Source organism: Mauremys mutica, unplaced genomic scaffold, assembly GCF_020497125.1.
Source record: "Mauremys mutica isolate MM-2020 ecotype Southern unplaced genomic scaffold, ASM2049712v1 Super-Scaffold_100297, whole genome shotgun sequence".
NCBI lineage: Eukaryota > Metazoa > Chordata > Testudines > Geoemydidae > Mauremys > Mauremys mutica.
The window spans coordinates 38,888-57,904 of NW_025423307.1; the positions used below are offsets into that span (position 1 = coordinate 38,888).

The 19,017-nt window shown below is 51.4% G+C and overlaps 1 non-coding gene across 1 annotated transcript; it reads left to right on the forward strand.

Moving 5' to 3' along the window:
* Positions 1-347: 347 nt before the first annotated feature.
* Positions 348-419, forward strand: TRNAQ-CUG. Its single transcript has one exon. It is a non-coding gene; the product is annotated as a tRNA-Gln (tRNA).
* Positions 420-19,017: the final 18,598 nt, after the last annotated feature.

Sequence of the window (19,017 nt, forward strand, 5' to 3'; positions counted from 1 at the left end):
GCAGCTCTGCTCCCCGGCTCTTCTCAGGCTCCTGCTCTCTCCTTAGCTCCGCCCCACTCTGGCCCAGGCAGTTCCAGCTCCCACGGAGGATGGGACCCCCTGGCCTGGTGACTCCCTCATTACACTGCCTGGCCTGTCAGTGCGGCTAACTTGGAGCTTTGGCCTCTCCCCATTGCCCAGGGGACTGTCAGTCTCAGGGGCCTGATTTCCCATTGGCCCTTCCTTCTTCTATTGGGACTGGGAACTAGCCAATCAAACCCCCACTAAGTTTTAGTAAGGGGCCAACAGTCCCTTACATGAGCCAGCCCCGTGAGGGTCACCGATGTGCAGAAAAAGCAGCATGAGCTGGTCCCATGGTGTAACGGGCAGCACTCAGGACTCTGAATCCTGCAATCTGAGTTCAAATCTCAGTGGGACCTTGTGTTGGTTTGTGGTAAAGCCCTAGAACTCATAGTGCTCAACTTCCCTGTCTCCAGCTGTGCAAGAGCAAATCTTTCCCCTCCTGCTGGGTGACTCACCCACTGGAGCCAGGTCTTGGGTTGTGATGGCCAAAATTGGTTGGGACTCTAGAACTTGTTACCCTGATGCCTCTGGTTTGACCAGGTGCTTGGGATTCTTGCTGATTCACATGAGGCCCACAAGTTTGTCCATTTTGCTTGCAGACACATGTTACCTCTTGTCCACCTGGCACTTGAAGGAAGGAGGGCCAGGGCCAGGCTTCATAGTCAGGGCTAGGCAGGAGGGAGGCAGAGACTGGAGCCCAGCACCTCTCCTCCTCTGGGCACCTAGAGCAGAGGCGGCTGGTGCTGACAGCTCCAAGGGAAGGCTTAAAAGCTACAGAGCAACTGAGGGTGGGGCCAGAGGAGGAGAGGACCATGCCTATGCATGGCCAGCAGAGGGCCACAAAGACACCCAGCCAGCCTGCTCCCTGCTATGCCAAACCCCCACTGAAGACGTGCTTAATCCACTTGCTGATCAGGAGGAAAACTTGTTAAAATCTGTGTGCGAGGAGAACCTGCTTGGCTCGGAAGGAGCGAGGAAAAAGAGCCAGTAAAAAAAAAATAACTTGTGAGGGAGCAAGCAAAAAGAACGTGAAAGGCAGAGAAAGAAATAAAGGGAGAGAAAAAACATTAGAAAAAGAAGGAAAGAAAGCAAGAGCGTGAAAGGTAGAGGGGAAAAAAGAAAGCAAGAACATACAAGCTAGAGAAGGAAAGGAATGAAAAAGAACGAATGAACCACAAGCGCTAGTTGAAGCTGGAATGGGAGAGTCAGAGAAAGGACAGACTGACCTGTTAAGCAAGGTTGCACCCCAGATTCTTCATGTTGGGGGAACAGGCCTCCCATTTCCATCCTGGCCCTGCTTGGGGGGACCATCCATAGGTGCCTATTGGCACCCCCATGCTCTGAGGAGGGGGCAAGCCCCCCCATACCCGCCCCTCCCCAATCATGACTCCCTTCCTGCACGCTCCTGGGAATGGGGGAAGGGGGGGAAGGCATGTGCTGAGCAGCACCGTGGGTGTCTCTCCCTGGGGCGAAGGAAGAGGATATTTTTTGTACCAGAAGGAAAGAGCAGGGGGTGGGGTCGTTTGTGGAGCCGGGGTGCACACCAGAGAGAGGAACTGAACGCAGCCCAGCATGAGCCCAGTGCCAGTTGGAGCCGAGACGCCCATACCTGGAGGATCATCTCCAGAACCTACCTTGATGGTGCCGTCCATCACCGCTCCCACATGGAGCTCCCCGCCTAGACCTTCCTGGACGAGGTGAGGTGGTGCATTGGCAAAGGGGGCGGTTTGAGCAGGTGTGTGTGTGTGTGTGTGTGTGTGTATATCTAATTTTAGGAAGTGAAGTCACAAACTGCTGGGGGTGGTTTCCTGTTGGTGTGAGCTTTTTTTTTTTTTTTCCCTCATCTTCTTGTTTTAGGGCTAGGGCTGGGTGGCTTCCTGCGCTGCCGTTGTCGAGGGCAGTGGCACAAGGGGCTCAGGGTGGAGAATCGGTGGGGGGGAAGGGTGCACGGGAGGTCACAGGGATAAGAATCACATTTAGCCCTTGCACGGCAATGGTGGTGCACTCATGCACTGCCACGCCTTTTAGTATCATGACTATTTATCTGTACAACAGCAGCACCTTCAGAGACTGGCACTTCCCAGACACAGCGAGAGACAGGCCATGCCCCAGAGAGTTTACAGGCTCCATACCCAAAAAGTGGGAGGAGAAACAGAGGTCCAGGGTCACACAGCAGCACTGAGAATAAAACCCAGGAGTCCTGGCTCCTCCTGCTCTAACCACTAGACCCCACTCTGCTCCCAGAGTTGGGGACAGAACCCAGGAGTCCTGGCTCCCCAAAAGGGCGGGAGTGGGGTCTAGTGGTTAGAGGAAAGGAAGATGGGTGTCAGGACTCCTAGGTTCCAGTCCCAGCGCTGGGGTTAGAGTGGAGTCTCGTAGCTTAGCACAGGTGGGGCTGGGAGCCAGGACTCCTGGGTTCTTCCCATCCCCCCCCTGAACCACTTTGCACAGCAGGAGGGAGCTGGGCAGGAAGCGGTGATGGAGTTAAAAACTACCAAGAAATGCAAATCCTGGAAGGAGCCTGTGCCAGGAACCGGGTGGTACAGAAACCACGGCCCCATCCCCACCTCTGATCCCCCCTTGGCTGGCACTGGATCATGCCCCCTGTGCCCCCCCAATCCACCCCCTGTGAGCCCTGGGGGGCAGGGAATAGCCATGGTGCTGGGCCCCCCATCCAATTGAAGTATTCATTGTTGCAGTGACCCAAGGTGTGTGCACAGAATGGGGATGGGGTGTGTGTGTGGGGGTGGATGGATGGATTTCTGCATGTGTTTGTGTATGTGTGGTTTTCTGCAAGGGTTTTGTGGGGGGGGTGCATTACAGCTGTGGGTGTTGTGTTTGTGGCTGTGCAAGTGTGTGTTTTCATGTGGCTGGATTTGTGCATGTGTTTGCATCTGTTAGCAGTTGTATTGATGTTGGCTGGATTTGTGCGGGTGTTTGTGTATATTAGCAATTGTGTATGTGTGTGGCTGGATTCATGCATGTGTTTGTGTATGTTTGCAATTGTGTGTGTGTGTATGTGTGCATGCTCTGCTGCCCTCTTTCGGTGCAACAACTGTTTCTCTGTATGTCACAGCCCCCATACCGTTGACCCCGGTGGTGATTTCCCCATGTTACAAGGGCTGGCTGGCCTGACCCTTCTCCCCTCTGCAGAGTGTGGCGGGGGCTGCAGCTCACCCCCTGTGGGGCAGCAGTGCCAAGGTGTGGGGCACTGGGCTCCGATGTACCTGGAGAGCAGCTCAGATGAGGTGGGGCAGGGTGTGTGGTGTCCGTTCTGCGTTGCCTGGTGCTGGGCCATTGCACAATCCCCAGCCACGCCGCACAGCGCACCCCGAGAGGGGACAGGGGGCCAAGCAGATGATCCAGCACGAGGGGGAGAGGATGTGTGGTTGGGGGGAGGAAAAGCCTTGGGCTGCACTGGGGGAGTGCAGAGCAGGGGTGACACCCCAAAAACCTGCAGCAAAGGGATGGACAGGTGGGGTGGATGGATAGAAGAGGCAGCGGGTCTAAAATCTAAAAGGGGAGTGTGGGGTCTAGTGGTCAGAGCGGGGGGTGGGGTTGCTGGTCAGAATTCCTGGGTTCTATCTCCAGCTCTGGGAGGGGAGTGGGGTCCAGTGGTTAGAGTGTGTGTCAGGGGAGCCAGGACTCCTGGGTTCTCTCCCTGGCTCTGACTCTCTCGTGCAATCCCTCGGCAGTTACTCAACTCGCCAGCGTGTGGGAGCGAGGGGCTGGGGCCGGGTTGCGACACAGCCTAGAGTCCTGTGCTCTCTCTTTCTTACCCAACCCAGGGCAGGGTGGGGGATGGCCTGGGAGACCCGCTAAGAAAGGCGCTTCTGGTGGGTTTGTGTGTGGGTCACGCTGCCCCCGGCTGGATAGACCCCCTCTAGGTCAGAACCAGTCTCAGCCCGGGTCAGACCCTGGGAGCCCAGCCCCCTCTGTCGCCACGGCCATGTCTATTGGTCTCCTGGAAAGGTCCATTCTCATTGGTAGCTGTCCAGTGGCAGTGAGTTCCACAGGCCTCGGTATACGCTGTGTGGGGCAGGAGGTCCTTGTGTTGGGAGCAGTGGGAGTGAACTGTGTGCGGTTGTGTCTCTGAGCACAATTGCGAATATTCTGGTGTGTGTGTGTGTGATTGCGGCTGGGGGTGTGATTGTTTCTCTCTTTGGGGGTTGGGCTAGCATGCCCCTCTGGGTGTGTTGTGTGTGAACGTTTTTGGGACTGAGAGTCCCTTTGTGCGTCAATGTGTGTGTGTGTGTCACTTGCTGCAGGATACAAAATCCTGCAAAGCCACCACACACACACACAGAGTGGGGCTCAGCCCCACCAGCAGGGAGCAGCAGGGACACACACGTCTCTCCTGGGCCAGCTTGGAGAATTTCCCATCACGACCCGGCACAGTGCTGGTGCCCCCACACGGGGGTGGGCATTGACCAGGGGTGGGGGGGCAGATGTGCTGGATTCTGAAGGAAGCACTTTGGGAAAATCAGTCACGGACACAGACCCAGTGAGCCCTGCACCACCCTGGGAGGGGAGTGGGGTCAAGTGGTCAGAGCAGGAGGGGGCTGGGCACCAGGACCCCTGGGTTCTATCCCTGGCTCTGGGAGTGGAGGGGGTCTAGAGCAGAGGGACTGGGAGCCAGGACTCCTGGGTTCCATAGGGGAGACTGTTTTTACCTGTGCTCCCCTCCCTAGAGATCCCAGCCCAGCCCCCTAGTGGAGAGTGAGTGGGAGCCGGGGAAGTTGCTCTCCAACTTCAGAAACATGATTCAACCTCCCCTCCCCCATGGGCTGTGACATCATGGACCTCCCCCTCCCCCAGGCAGACAGTAGAAGCCCCGCCCCACCAGAAAAGAGGGGGGGTCTAGTTGCACCCACAACAATCCCACTCATGGTTGCAAAGAAAGCCCCACCCACCCCCACAAACCACCGCTAGGACAGGATCTGCTGCTTTCTTTTCACCATGAGCTGCTCCCCGCCAGGCACCACACCCCATTCACACGCCCTTGGTCACTATGCAGCTCAGTGGCAATCACTGCCCCGAAGTGACTCCGGCGCAGGCACCCACAGCACGAACTCCCCACACCGGATTCTGTCCACACGCAGAGAATTCTCTCCGCCGGGCTCCTTCGGTTCCTCTCGCCGCTCTCCGTCCTGCCGCCAGACACTGCTCATCTGCATAGCCCCGCCCATGGACACGTGACACCTTCTGTCGTTTTGGTCTCAAGTGAAGGAGTCGCCTGCGGGGAGTGAACACGTCAGCGCACGTCACAGCCCCAGCGCACGTCACAGCCGCCGGGCGGGGATTGTCTGTGAGCCCCGCGCTGGGGGCGGGGCTTCAGGGAGAGACCCAGGGCCGTCCTTAGGCATAGGCAGAATAGCCAGCCGCCTAGGGCACCACTAGGTCTGGGGGCACCGCTCTGCTGGGAGCCTGGACAGATGGGAAGCAGTGGAGCATGTAAGATCAGGCTGCTGGGTCCTAGAGAGAGCCGAATGCAGCACAGTCTGAGGGAGGGGATTGGCTGCTGGGATCTCTGGGAAGGGGAGGGGGTAGGGGTTGGGGAAGGAGCTCACCTGTGAGTGTGACTCTTTCCCCCTGGCTGAGGTGAGGTGAGGCAGGCTCTGCGGCTCTGGAACCAGTATCCTTTGTTGTCCCCCATAACATCCATTCTTCTCCCCCGCTGCCCCATGGAGTATCCCCTCCTTTCTCCCTCCCCCCACGGAGCATCCCTCTCTCTCTCCTCCCTCCCCTCCGTCAGGGCTGGGTTGGGTGAGGTGCTGGGGGGTAGGTGGGGGGAGGAGGCTGGCTGCCTGCTGAGGAATGAAAGTGAAAGTAACTCACTTCCTCGGCCAGGATTGGAATGTCACACAGGGCTGGGCTGGGGTTAGCCAGATGTGTGAAAAATCAGGACAGGGGGTTGGGGTAGGGTGAGCAGATATCCCTATTTTATAGGGCCAGTCCCAATTTTGGGGTCTTTTTCTTATATAGGCTCCTCCCCCCCTCCCCCCCGGCCTGATTTTTCACACTTGCTGTCTGGTCACTCTAGGTGGGGGTAATTGGTGCCTATATAAGACAAAGCCCCAAATATCGGGACTGGCTCTATAAAATCAGGACATCTGGATCTGGGCACCCTAGCTGGGGAGCGCCTCTCCCCCGGGCTGGCAGTTGCCAGCGATCCACCTCATCCGGGGGGAGCTGCACAGGGCAGGATGAGCTGCTGTGGTTCCATGGGTGACCTGTCCCTGAGATCAGATGCTGTGCTAACTTCACCATGATCCGTAAGGCTGGTGGTGGTGCCCATTGGCGTGTGATTGGACCTGAGGGTTTGCTGCTGCTGTTGCCACTCTGCACGCCAAGAGGTGGATTTTGGGGTCTACTGCAGATGTTGGACCAGCAGGCTGGGGGGTGAGCCAAGCATGAAAGCAGTACTGTGTTGCCATTTAGATTGTCATTTAACAACTTTGTTTGCCAAAAATTCTTGCTAACAATCCTGAATCCAATTTCAATATTTTTTTTTTAAAAAAATCAATATCTTAGCCAAAAACAGAAAATTAAGTTGTTGACAATTATTAGTGACATGTTTGGTTTGAGGCAGGGAGTGGGCCAGTTTTCATCAGCGAAACAAAAAATGTCGACTCACTTTCCTATAGCCTGTTACTCCAGATAAGAGCCCTCCAACAACTGTAATATGCTCATCTCCTTACTGGTGTATAGAGCAGGAGTCGGCAACCTACGGCACATGCGCCAAAGGTGGCAGGTGAGCTGATTTTTGATGGTACGCAGCAGCAGGCTGAGCGGCTCAGCCCATCACTGCTCTGGGGTCCCGGCTGCTGCCCTATTGCCAGCTGGGATACCGGCCGTCGGCCCCACTCAGCACCTGCTGCTGGCCTGGGGACCCCCAAGGAACCCCAGGCTGGCAGCGGGCTGAGCAGGCCGGCAGAACCACTCAACCTGCTGTCAGCCTGGGGTTCCATTCACTCAGCCGGCAGCGGGCTGAGTGGGCTGGTGGCGGGCTGAGCAGGGCCGGTGGAGGGTTGAGTGGCTCAGTCTGCTGCCAGTCTGGGGTGCTGGCAGCACTCAGCTACTGCTACTCCGGGGTTCCAGCTGCCGGCCCCTTGCCAGTCAGGAGCCCAGCCGCCGGCCCCACTCTGCCTCCTGCCAGCCTGGGTGAGCAGAATCCCAGGCTGGTAGTGGGCTGAGGGGGGTTGGCGGCCGGGATCCTGGCTGGCAGGAGTTGGTGGTCAGAACCCCAGACCAGCAGCGGGCTGAGCAGGGCCTGGGATCCTTGTCTAGGGTTCCAGCCATCAGTCCCGCTCAGCCCGCTGCCGGTCTGGGGTTTCATTTACTCAGCCAGCAGTGGCCTGAGTAGGACCTCAGATAATAACAATAGTTTATTTATATAATATACACATAGAGAGAGACCTTCTACAAACGTTAAAATGTATTACTGGCATGAGAAACCTTAAATTACAGTGAACTTGGCACACCACTTCTGAAAGGTTGCCGACCCCTGGTATAGACTGACCATATGTTGTACTAAGATTCTCCTGCTTTTTTTTTTCCTGTGAGTCAGTATAGCTTTTGCCGGCCCAGAAGTTGGGCAGCCAAGGTTTTACGTTTTCACAATGTTTTCTCCAACTTTCATAAAGTAAATACATAGTTAATATGAGTTAAAAAGGCCAGGGACACTTCCTTGTGAAGAATCTGTACAGCAGATCATGCTAGAGCTGTGAACATGTCAGTTTTTGATGGAACATTAGAGGCAGTGATTTATCATGTATTTTATCATGTGAATGTGCTGCTATTGCTAATGTCTTTCCAAACAAAAATAAGGCACAATAGAACTTCTGTAACATTTCTGTGCTACCTTAATCTAGATGAGATGATTCTGTGCTGACTTCATTTTGGTCACTTTGTGCTTTACCTAGCAGTAAAACTAGGGTTATATTTTCCCACTGTTTGGAGACCCAGCTTATTAAACTGATTTTGCAGCCAAAAAAGCCAGAAAGATTGCTTTTAATTAAGAACAAATCTTTGTTTCAATACCTCTTCATATAAATTTCCAGTAAAATTTTGACAAAATTAAAAAAATTATACTATTTGCATCATTCTGTCAAATCAGAATTTTTTCTATAGTGCTACTTCTTTAGTGCTAGTGCATCAGCATTACAGTGTGCTTCATTAAGTTAAACTGGTTTTAATAACGTGAATGTGGCAAGTTTTCCAATACTGTATGCTTATATTTGTGTTGCTAAGAGCAGATCAGGCACAGGGGCACCAGTTTAATAATCTCGCCTAGGGCACCATAAATCCTAAGGACGGCCCTGCATGCCTCAATTCTCTTTTTCCTGGCCTTGTTCCAGAGCTCTCACAGCCCAATTCTCTGCCCTAACGTTGAGCCCTCTACTGCACCCTGAACCTCTCATTCCAACCCCACCCCAAAGCCTGCACCCCATAGCCAGTGCTCTCATCCCCCTGCACTCCAACTCTCTGTCCCATGTAGCCTGATTTAGGGTGTACTAATAATATTAATTTGGAAAATATGATGAAAATGTAATTTATTAGCTTACATTTTATTTAATTTAATTGAGTTATAAAGTTACAGTTGCATTACTGCTATTCAAAAGACACATATGGCATTATATGCAACAAAGTTTTGGTTAATATACTCACACCCTTCCTTGATAACCTGGTGGTAAGAGACACAGGACCAGCCTTGCCGTTCAGGTTTCTCAATTCTTGAGTGAAAGATGCAGTGCTTAGAAAAAGCTAATGTTACTTTGGGTTTACTTGAATAAATTAAACTTAAAATCAAAACCTAATAAACAAAGAATAAAAACGTAGGGAAACCGAGCTTAGCCGAGTTACTGTGAAACTTAAAGTTTAAGAACAAGTACAGCCTACTGATAGTAGATAGAGAGTGGAGGAAGTAAGTCAGAATGATAGAGCGACGTGCTCTAGCGAGGTGGGTTACCTCTTTTATAGGGCACAAGTGCCGGAAATCCTTCCTCCTATGCCCAAATTTCATTCCTTACCCACAAAACATTAGGGTACGCTTACTTCATAGTTTAGTATGTTTGTGCCTGTTGATGACATGTACCTAAGTTCCCTTGTGGTGTACCTGTTAATTCTGTGGGTACAACACTGAAAAACCCCTTATGCCATTCTCCATTGTCGATTGGTCTAGGTAAAGGTCTTAGACAGGCATGGATACTTCTCTATTTAAGTAACAAGATAAAGGTCAAGTTTCCTTTCCGAGTAAAAGGTCACAATATAGGTATGCTCACTTTGCCTTTGCTTAACATACAGGATATGGCCTGTAGGTCCTCGTAAGTCATGTGCCCCAGCCCCCTAATCATTTTTATTGCCCTCTGCTGGACTCTCTCCAGTTTGTCCACATCCCTTCTCATGTGGGTCCCAACCCCAAAAGTACTCACATTTCACCCCAATGGCTCCAAAATGTACATAGGGTGCTGCCATGGTCAAGTCACTCTTGAGCCTGCTGGCAGAGAACAAGGTGAAAATTAGCCAGGACGTCGCTCAGGCAATTCCCTCTGCTCCCAGCAGGTGGTTTCGGAAAGCTCCAAGATGGCTCACTTCCCTTTCTCTCATCCACTTCAGGCCCCAGGGTTACAAATGCACAAACCAGTTGGGAGTCTCCCCTGGGCTCAGGGTGTGGGGCTGCTCTGAGGGGATGGACTTGCACACTTGGTATATTAGTACAAAGATACAATTTCAGTTTCTCATAGAGAAATCTGAGGGCAATTTATATTTGGTTAAAAATCTTATTTAGTGAAAGGAAAGCTGCAGTGACAGTCTGGTTACTGGGGTCCAAAACACTTTCCTCCTGGGAGAAACAAGAAGTTAGAATTCGAAATTTACATCATTTGTTCCAATGTTGGCACAAGTTTAATTTTGCTTCTGTGTAGGTTTGTTTCAGGCTGTGACTGTTTTGGTTTATTGGGTTGTTTTGTTTTTTTAAGTTGGAATGGAGATTTAATTGACATTTGCTGGATTCGAATGGCTGACCTACAACACCAGTTTTGACATTGTTCTGCATATTTTATACAGATTTGGCCAGTATTCAAGGATTCGATTCTTTTATAGGAGGTTTTAGTGGTCAGGCTTATTTATTTTATGTTATTTTATCATCCTGCTGTAGCACACCTTTTTGATAAAATGTTGAAATTATTAATTTATGGTATTTGTTATTTTTTATTTTTAAAAGCAAAGTTTTTGTTAGTGTTTGGGTTTTAAATTAAACATTGTTTTTGGTTTCAATTTTTTATTTTGGCTTTGGTTATTGATGGGATCTTTAAGAACTTTGGATTTAATACTAAAATTTGGACAGCAAACCCTATTTACTATTTTATTTTAATAAAGGTTGTATTGCTCTAACCCCTGGCCGGGGGGAGAGGAGATGAGCCTGGCCTTTAAGTGAGAAGGAGCAGAGGCATGGGAGGCATGGCCCCCGTGAAGGGTGGGGCCAGGTGATGGGGGGCACAGCCCCTCCAATTTTTTTTGTCTAGCCCACCTCAGTCCCCCACCAAACGAGAAGAGTCTGATGCCACCCCTGGTGGTCACCGGGTGTCACTGGTGCTCCAGGGGAAATATGCTCTTTGCATTACCCAGATTGGTGGGAAACACACTCTGTGCCTTACCGTGACTGGTCCGTGGGAGTCACTGCTCCTAGAAGGCAGACACACGCTGTGCATTACGCCACCTGGCCACTGGGTGTCACTGCTGTACCAAGGGAAACACCTTCTGTGCATTACCCTGAATGACCACGAGGTGTCACTGCTGCGCCAAGGGAAACATGCTCTGTGTGTTACCCTGATTGGCCACTGGCTGTCACTGCTGCGCCAAGGAAAATACCTTCTGTGCATTACTCTGACTGCCCACTGGGTGTCACTGCTGCGCCAAGGGAGACATAAGAACGGCCAGACTGGGTCAGACGCAAAGTCCATCTAGCCCAGTATCCTCCTGTCTTCTGACAGCGGCCAGTGCCAGGTGCCCCAGAGGGAATGAACAAAACAGGGAATCATCAAGTGATCCATCCCCTGCCGCCCATTCCCAGCTTCTGGCAAACAGAGGCTACAGGCACCATCCCTGCCATAGGCGGCAGGTTTGTATAATTTTTGGTGGGGCCCAAAATGGTGGTGCCCCCCGCTCCCGCCCTGTAAGCTGATATAAAATGAAGCTACAACGCGTCAGTGCCACAAGATTACAAGGGTCAATTAAAAGTGGAAAGTCAGAAGCAGCACTTGCCTACTTCAATATACAGTATTATATTTTGTTGCACCTGTTGTGATGAAGTGGGAATGTTCTTAATATTTTCTCTGAATACTGTGTGGGTGCCTCAGTTTCCCCTGCAAGATGCCAACTGAAGGTGTTGGGGACAAAGAGATCAGGTGGCCTCCTTGTCCGGAAGAGACACAGAGGCCAGAGGAGGGAGTGTCATTTTGGAGCTGGCTGGGGAAATGGGGAGAGACCCAGAACTTGGGTCTGGGCTCCCCACCCCCCAAGATGGACCTGACAGAGGGGTTCTGTTTTCTGTACCAACAAGCTCTGTTTAAACTGTGTTCCCATCATCTAATAAACCTTCTGTTTTACTATCTGGCTGAGAGTCACATCTGACTGCAGAGTTGGGGTGCAGGGACCTCTGGCTGCCCCAGGACCTGCCTGGGCAGACTCACTGCGGAAAGCGCACGGTGTGGAAGGGCTGAATGCTCCGAGGTCAGACCCAGGAAGGTTAAGCTTCTTGCCCTGGAGACAGTACGCTCCGAGAGAGGAGGCTCTCCCAGAGTCCTGACTGGCTTTGTATGGAGTTGTTCCAAAGCATCCCAGCATCCCCTTCCACCCCATGCACTTCCCAGAAGTCCACACAGGCACTGACACTCCCTCCTCTGGCCTTTGTCTCTTTTCCAGGCATTAGGAGGCCACCTGATCTCTTTGTTCTCCAACACCTTCAGTTGGCACCTTGCCATCAGTTACCAGGAGTCAGGGTTGCAGCCATTCTCAGTGCAGACAGCTCACAATGTCCCTCTAGGGCTCTGCAACAATCACACCCCCTTATCCCACCATCTAGATCCTTGAGAAATGCACAGGGGAAACTGAGGCACCCACACAGTATTCAGAGAAGAACATTCCCACTTTGTAACACCTGTATACGACTAGTTATATACTTTAAAGGGGTGTAAAATAGTCAAGTATCATGCTAAACAAAATGATACTCCAAACTGACCACCAAATTTAAGTTGCACGTTTTTCCCCTCAGGTGAGGGCTCTGGGGTTGGGCTGTGGATGAGGGGTTCACAGTGCAGGAGGGTGCTCAGGGCTGGGGTGCTGGGGGTGCAGGGACTGGGGTGGGGCAGGGCTGGGGATAAGGAACTTGGGATGCAGACAGGCTGCCCCAGGGCTATGGCCAGAGAGGACTCCCGCCCCGCCCCCATTACCGGCAGCCACAAGCTCCAGGGGAGGGACCCCTCCTCGTCCCGCTCCCCGGCAGCACACTCACTCTGCACCACAGTCACTGCACACGCTCCTAGGGACTCTCTCAGGTCCAGAAAGCCCACTCGCCTCCCCTGTGGTGGGTACCGGGTGTCATGGAGTCCCTGGGCGCTGCTCTGGAACTGCTCCCCACCAAGCCAGGCAGGACTTTGGGGAGCCTCCTCTCCCTCGGAGCAGACTGTCTGCAGGGCAAACACTCACAGAAGCCCCAGCAGCTGCTAAGGTGAGTGATGTCCGTCTCCTGGCCGGAAGTCCCCTTCGTGTCTCCTCCAGGTAGCGGGAGGGGAGGGCTGCCAAAAATGGCAGGGTCCCCTCCCCTGCTGAGGTGCTACAGCAGCTAGCACTGCTCTTATGCTGTAGCCCTTAGGTGGCGGCAGCAGCAGCAGCAAGGGAGAGAGACGCGCGCTGCGCACTCTTTATGTTCAGGCAGGGAAGCTCCGGGGTGGAGGGGGGGGAAGCTGCAGCCCTGGCGGCGGCGGCGGGGGGTGGTGGTGAGAGGCGGGGGCGGGGCGCTCCAAGCAGGGGAGAAACCTAGCTCCAAATATTGGTGGAGCAGAGCCCATGACTGTGAATATTCCTGGGGCTAAAGCCCCAGGAGCCCATATAAGTTGGCGCCCATGTGGAGGTCCTCACCTAACCATCTCTCTCTCTCTCTCTCCCCCACTCCTAGTTGGTGGAGGACAGGGCCCAACAGCTCGGCTTCCTCCATGCTGTCCCACGTCTGTGCTTCTTGGCACAGCAGCAGGGGCTGGACACTCTGGAGCCCCAGGTCTCCAAAGCAGCCCTCGTGGAGAGCATTGCAGTGAGTAGGACCCCGTGTCTGGCCCCTGGGTTGAGGAACCCAGAAATGGGAGGAAAAGTTGGTGGGGCCAGAGGGGGAAGCAGAGGACAGTGGTTCCTGGGGCTGAGGGCTGGGGAGCAGGAAAGGGAGAGCTTCTGACACCGATCGGGAGCTGGCAGTGGGGGAGTTGTAAGGCCGTGTCTGCATCAGTCTATGAGCATTGGTATTTTCTTGAAATTTGTCAGACCAACCTAACTAACACCTAACCCACATTTGAACCTCTTTTCACACTCTTGCTCATTCTCAAGGTCTGTTTGCCTCCAGACAGATCCGTTGTCTTTCAGAACAACCTTGCTCTTTCTGTCTGTTTCACTCACTGAGGTGTCGGAGTAAACACTCACCTTCACTCTATTCTCAGACAAACACTAATATTAACTGTTTGCTACTGATTTGTGGAGTGGAAGATGCCATTTCTGGGGGATTGTTCCCAAGCTGCAATACTTTGTGTTCAAACATCTCCCAGCTTCCTTAGTGAAAAATAACACCAGGTTTCTTTGCAATATACAAGAAAGAAGGAGTTCTTCTTGGAGTGATTGCTCATATGCATTCCAGTTAGGTGTGCGCACGCCGTGTCCACGTTCGTCGGAAGATTTTTACCCAAGCAACACTCGGTGCATCAACTGGGCGCCCCCTGGAGTGGCGCCGCTATAGCGCCAGATATATACCCCTGCTGACCCACCCGCCCCTCAGTTCCTTCTTACTGCCCGTGTCGGTCGTTGGAACAGTGGAGCGCGGCTTAGCTGACCTACACTTCCCTAGCTACTCGTAGTTTCTCTCGTTAATTCTTGTATATATAGTTCAGATTTACATTGTTGTAGTTAACTTTATTCGTTTGTAGTATAGTTAGTGTATATAGTTCATACTATATATATGAATGGGTCACAACCTTAGCCCAACCGAAGGCACTGAAACAAACTCAAATGATGCTTCAGCTTCCTCCCTCAGCATCACAAGACCAACACAAAGAAAACTCCCGAGGAACGGGGCTCTGAGCATTGCCAGGTTGTGAGTTCCGTGCCCTCAGGAAGCAGCCAAAATGCTCGAACCCCCACCCGCTTCTCTTGGACCGCTGGCAACATGGTGTTTGCACAGGAGCTGCAAGCCCATCTTTCCTGTCTTTGTCTATCCCGGCCCCTTCCCCCCAAATGCTTTCATCGGATGCTGGAGGGACCTAAGGACCTGCAGGTTCCCGCACCCACCTCCTAAAGCAAACAGTCCTTCCCTTCTCTGACATTCCTGGAGCCGCACATCCTTGGAGGAGTTTTACCCCAGGGGGTTCTGATTCCCTGCGAAAAGATGTGTCTGGCGGCCAGCGGGAAACTGTCTACTCTGCCCCCTCTTTGGGCGCTGAGAAGCTTTTTCTGAGAAACAGCACCTCCTCCTGGTGGGAGAATCCTAAATTCCACCCTCCCACCCAGGTTTCTCTGAGCAGCTGCTAGATGAACCCCACTTCTCTGGTCTAGACACCAGCATCTAACTAGCCTTGGAACGGGCCCTGTTTGCTAGCTGGAGAGCGAAGGAACCAGGAAAGAAGGCAAATGTCAGGAAACGAATCTCAGCACGCATCCTAGTGGTTAGGATTTGGCGCTTTCACCGCTACGGCCCGGGTTCGATTCCCGGTCAGGGAGTTACCCTCTTCAACAAAACTCTACCTTGCCTTCCTCGCTTGGAGTTCAACCGGAAGACTGCAACTTCCTGGCCTCCTTCAGAATGCTTGGGAACTCTTTGGAGGCCATGGGGAAAGCAGAGCTTCCAACTACTACAATATGGCTATCTGCCCCTTAAAGCCCAGCCTCTGCACCCTTTTACACAAATACACTTACTTGTGCAAACAATTTAGTTTTTCCTTCTTACCGAGCCTAACCTAAATTAGAACAACATTGCACTTTGACCCAAGATCTTTTTCTTTTCTTTTCATTTTTCTTGGTGAAACCAAACCAAACCAAACAATCATTTTGGGTCCACCAAAATATTTCACTAAATATAATATTCATCCAAAAACCTTTCACCCAGTGCTATATACAAGTCTTTGGAAGTAACACCCCGGAGAAAGATCATTAAGCTTTTCCATTCCTAAGATCTAGCCGCTGAAGGCTTCTGAGCATGGGCTATGGGCCTTTCACCTCTAGGCCAGTGGTTACCCTCTTGCTCAGGTGGCTACTGATGAAAGGCAACGTGGTTTAGTGGCAGATCCATTTCAGCCTCCCTCTTCCAATGTCTACAGGAGGGTGTTTGTTTCGCATTGCATCTAAGAATCAAATCAATTCTCTTGAAACCTCAACCTGGAATCAAGGTGATTGTAGGTCAAGGAAGGAAGGTTTTGTTCATCCTGTTCTAGTAAATGCTCAAAGTTGCGATGCTTCTTGGAGCTTCCAGACACATTGGCCAGAATTTTCAGAAGGTCTCACACCCACCGCTAGGGCCAGATTTGCAGAAGAACTAGGCTCCCAGTTAGGCACTAAAATCTTTAGCCAGATTGTCAAAAAGGCTCAACCTATTTTTCCAAAAGATGAGTTATTTTGGAAAAAAGCTTGTAAAGATTGTGGGTGCTGGTTACTTGTCTATGTGGCCCACACTGCTGGAGTTGGAGGTTCACCAGTGTTTTCTCAGAATGCGGTGTCCGTAGTCTGCCTCAGTTCTGGTGTCCATCTTTTATTCTCCTAATAAATCAGCAGGGAGACTAAAACAATATCGGACTCACAGGGCTCCCGGAAACCTGCCAATTTGGCTCACGCTGAAGGTGTATACAAATCATCTGTGCTGTAGAAGGGCTCTGGGAGTTGAAAGAGTTGTGAATTTAACCCTCTAGGTTTCGGGCCTAATCTGAAACTGTTTCAAAACCAATTCCTTAAATGGACCATAGTTTGAAGCATCAGCAATAGGCATCTTACTGAATATATCCAGAGCTTTCCCAGCCAATTTGGCAACCAAAGTTGTCATCTTCCCTTTCCCGAATAAGCACTTTGTCTGTCCTCCGGGCAACACGCTTAAAAATCACTACCAGTGTCTCAAAGCAATCAGCTGTGCACATATCCTGCTCGACTACGCCACTGTGATGGGTTCGGTCACAGAGATCCCCTTGGGACTGAAATTACTTCCGAGCCCGTTTTCCCTGCCAGCTTGGGACTCCAGAACCCTGCCTTGTTGAGCCAGACACCCTAGCCTGCTGCAACACAGACCCAGGCTCTGGGCCACACCCCCAAAGCTGCAGACTTTAACTCAAAACAGCTGAGCACCTGTCTCCAGCACCCAGCTCCCAGTGGGATCCAAAACCCCAAATAAATCCCTTGTACTCTCTATAAAGCTTATACAGGGTAAATTCCTAAATTCTTCACCCTCTAGATCACTGATAGAGAGAGATGCACAGCTGTTTGCTCCCCCAGGGATTAATCACTTCCTCTGGGTTTATTAATAAACAAAAGTCATTTTTATTAAGGTTAAAAAGTAGGAGTGAAGTGATTTCAAGTAATAACAGACAGAACAAAGGAAGTCACCAAGCAAACTAAAACAAAACACGCAAGCCTAAGCTTAATACATTAAGAAACTGATTCCAGGGAATAGCTCACCCTCAGAGGTGTTCCAATCAGCTTCTTTCACAGACTAGACTCCTGCCTAGTCTGGGCCCAATCCTTTCCCCTGCTTCGGTCTTTGTTACTTCCAGCAGACATCTTAGGTTTTCTCATGACTGGCAGGGGTTTTCTCATGACTGGCAGCCCCTTTGTCCTGCTTCACCCCCTTTTATAGCTTTGGCATAAGGCGGGAATCTTTTGTCTCTCCGGGTCCTCACCCTTCCTTCTAAATGGAAAAATACCAGATTTAAGATGGATTCCACTATCGTGGTCTCTGTAAGACCCCTAGTTTCCATTCTTCCTGGGTTGGCCCACATGTACACAGGAAGGTTTGCAGGTCAATAAACCATTTACAACCAATTGTCAATGGGAGCCGTCAAGGTTTTAAACCGTCATTAGTGTCCCACGCTTTGCACAATTACAATAGGACCTCAGAGTTAGACTTCATATTTCCAGCTTCAGAGACAAGAATGAGACATGCATACAAATAGGAGGCATATATTCAGTAGGTTAGAACCTTTGTTATGATACCTTACAAGAGACCTTTTGCATCAAGCATATTCCACTTACATCATACTCACACTTATAAGCATCTTTTCATAAAACGTATGGAGTGCAACGTCACCGGGTGCCCTACCTACCCTGCTTTCGCTGCTTCCTGATGGCACAGAATTGACAACAAAAGAGCCAGGCTAGGAGGCTTCTAAAACTGAGAGAGCTGTTCTATCGCGTCCACATCCTCTCAGGAGGTGTCAAACCCCCTCTCTCCGTTTCCATCCCCCAAATCCTATCAGCTCAATGAGTTTTGTCCCTGGAAGAGCCTCGAGGGAGGCAGAAGAAGCGGAGAGGATTGCGTTGGGGGTAAATAAAACAGAGACGAGTTGTTCCTCTTGGGATTTTGGTGTGTTTCCCTGGTGATCCTGACGGAGGAACGGGAAGCATAATTCCATTTTTTTCAATGCCTCGGATTGGGTTCAGCTGGTGAACTCTCTGCTCTTGTTCTCACAGGGGAATGGAGACTGGACCGGTTTCCCAATTTGGACAGAAAGTGGCTTGCCAAAGCCGAGGAGAGCCTGCTTCCTGCCTGCACCGAGTTGACAAATTGGGGAAGCCAAAGCTGAGAAACCCCGTAGACGAAGTCAGAGTGCTATCCGCTCACATGGAGGGGGAGCACAAGCCCTGCCTGGGTTTCTCTGCCCAAATTATAATCAGTTGAGTGATTTTCCTGGACGAGCCTCTAGGTAGGCAGAAGAAGAAGTGAAGAGGGTTGCGATGGGGTAAATGAAAGCCGAGGACTCTTCCTCTTGAGATGTCTTTGTCTTGCTCTTGTGATTCTGATGGATGAACCTAAAGCGTCATTTGAGCGTGTTTCAGTGCTTTTCCTCGGGCTCAGGTTGTGATGCTGAGCACAGGGGTTCCTTCACTCTCTCTGCTTGGACCCTCTGTAATGGGGAACGGACCAGCTTTCGAAAGAGCCTAGTGGAGCTGAACGAAAACAGCAATAAACATCCAGGTTCACCCTAGATTAATCTTTTGTCCCCAATTTTCTTGGGGAAACAAAACAAAAACATGGTTTTCTTAAGAACTCAACACCCATTCAGGCCCCAAACTCTTTTGCAAGATTTCCAGAAGGGCTCAACACCCTGAGTGCTGAGCTAGTTTGGGAAAAAACCCCAAACAAGGCCGGTACCGATTGTGAGTGCTGGCTGCTTGACTCTGTGGCCCACCGTGCGGGAGTTTGAGGTTCTCATTAAGCTAAGTGTCTCTATTCTGCCTCTGTCCTAGTGTCCATCTAATAAGTGAGGGGGGAGATTAGAACACCTCAGAAGGCACAGGGTTGTAGGAAACCTGAAACTTTAGATGAGGGTGATGGTGTCTAAAAACCAGATGTGATGTAGGTGTTGAAAGCGAGATGGCCCTCTTCTGCTTCCCAAAGGCTTTGGCCACAGCAACAGCCCTGGGAAAAGCCCTGGCCCTCCTCACCTGCCCTTGCCCAGCAGGACGCCTTTTCAGGCCTACACAGCTCCTCACACAACA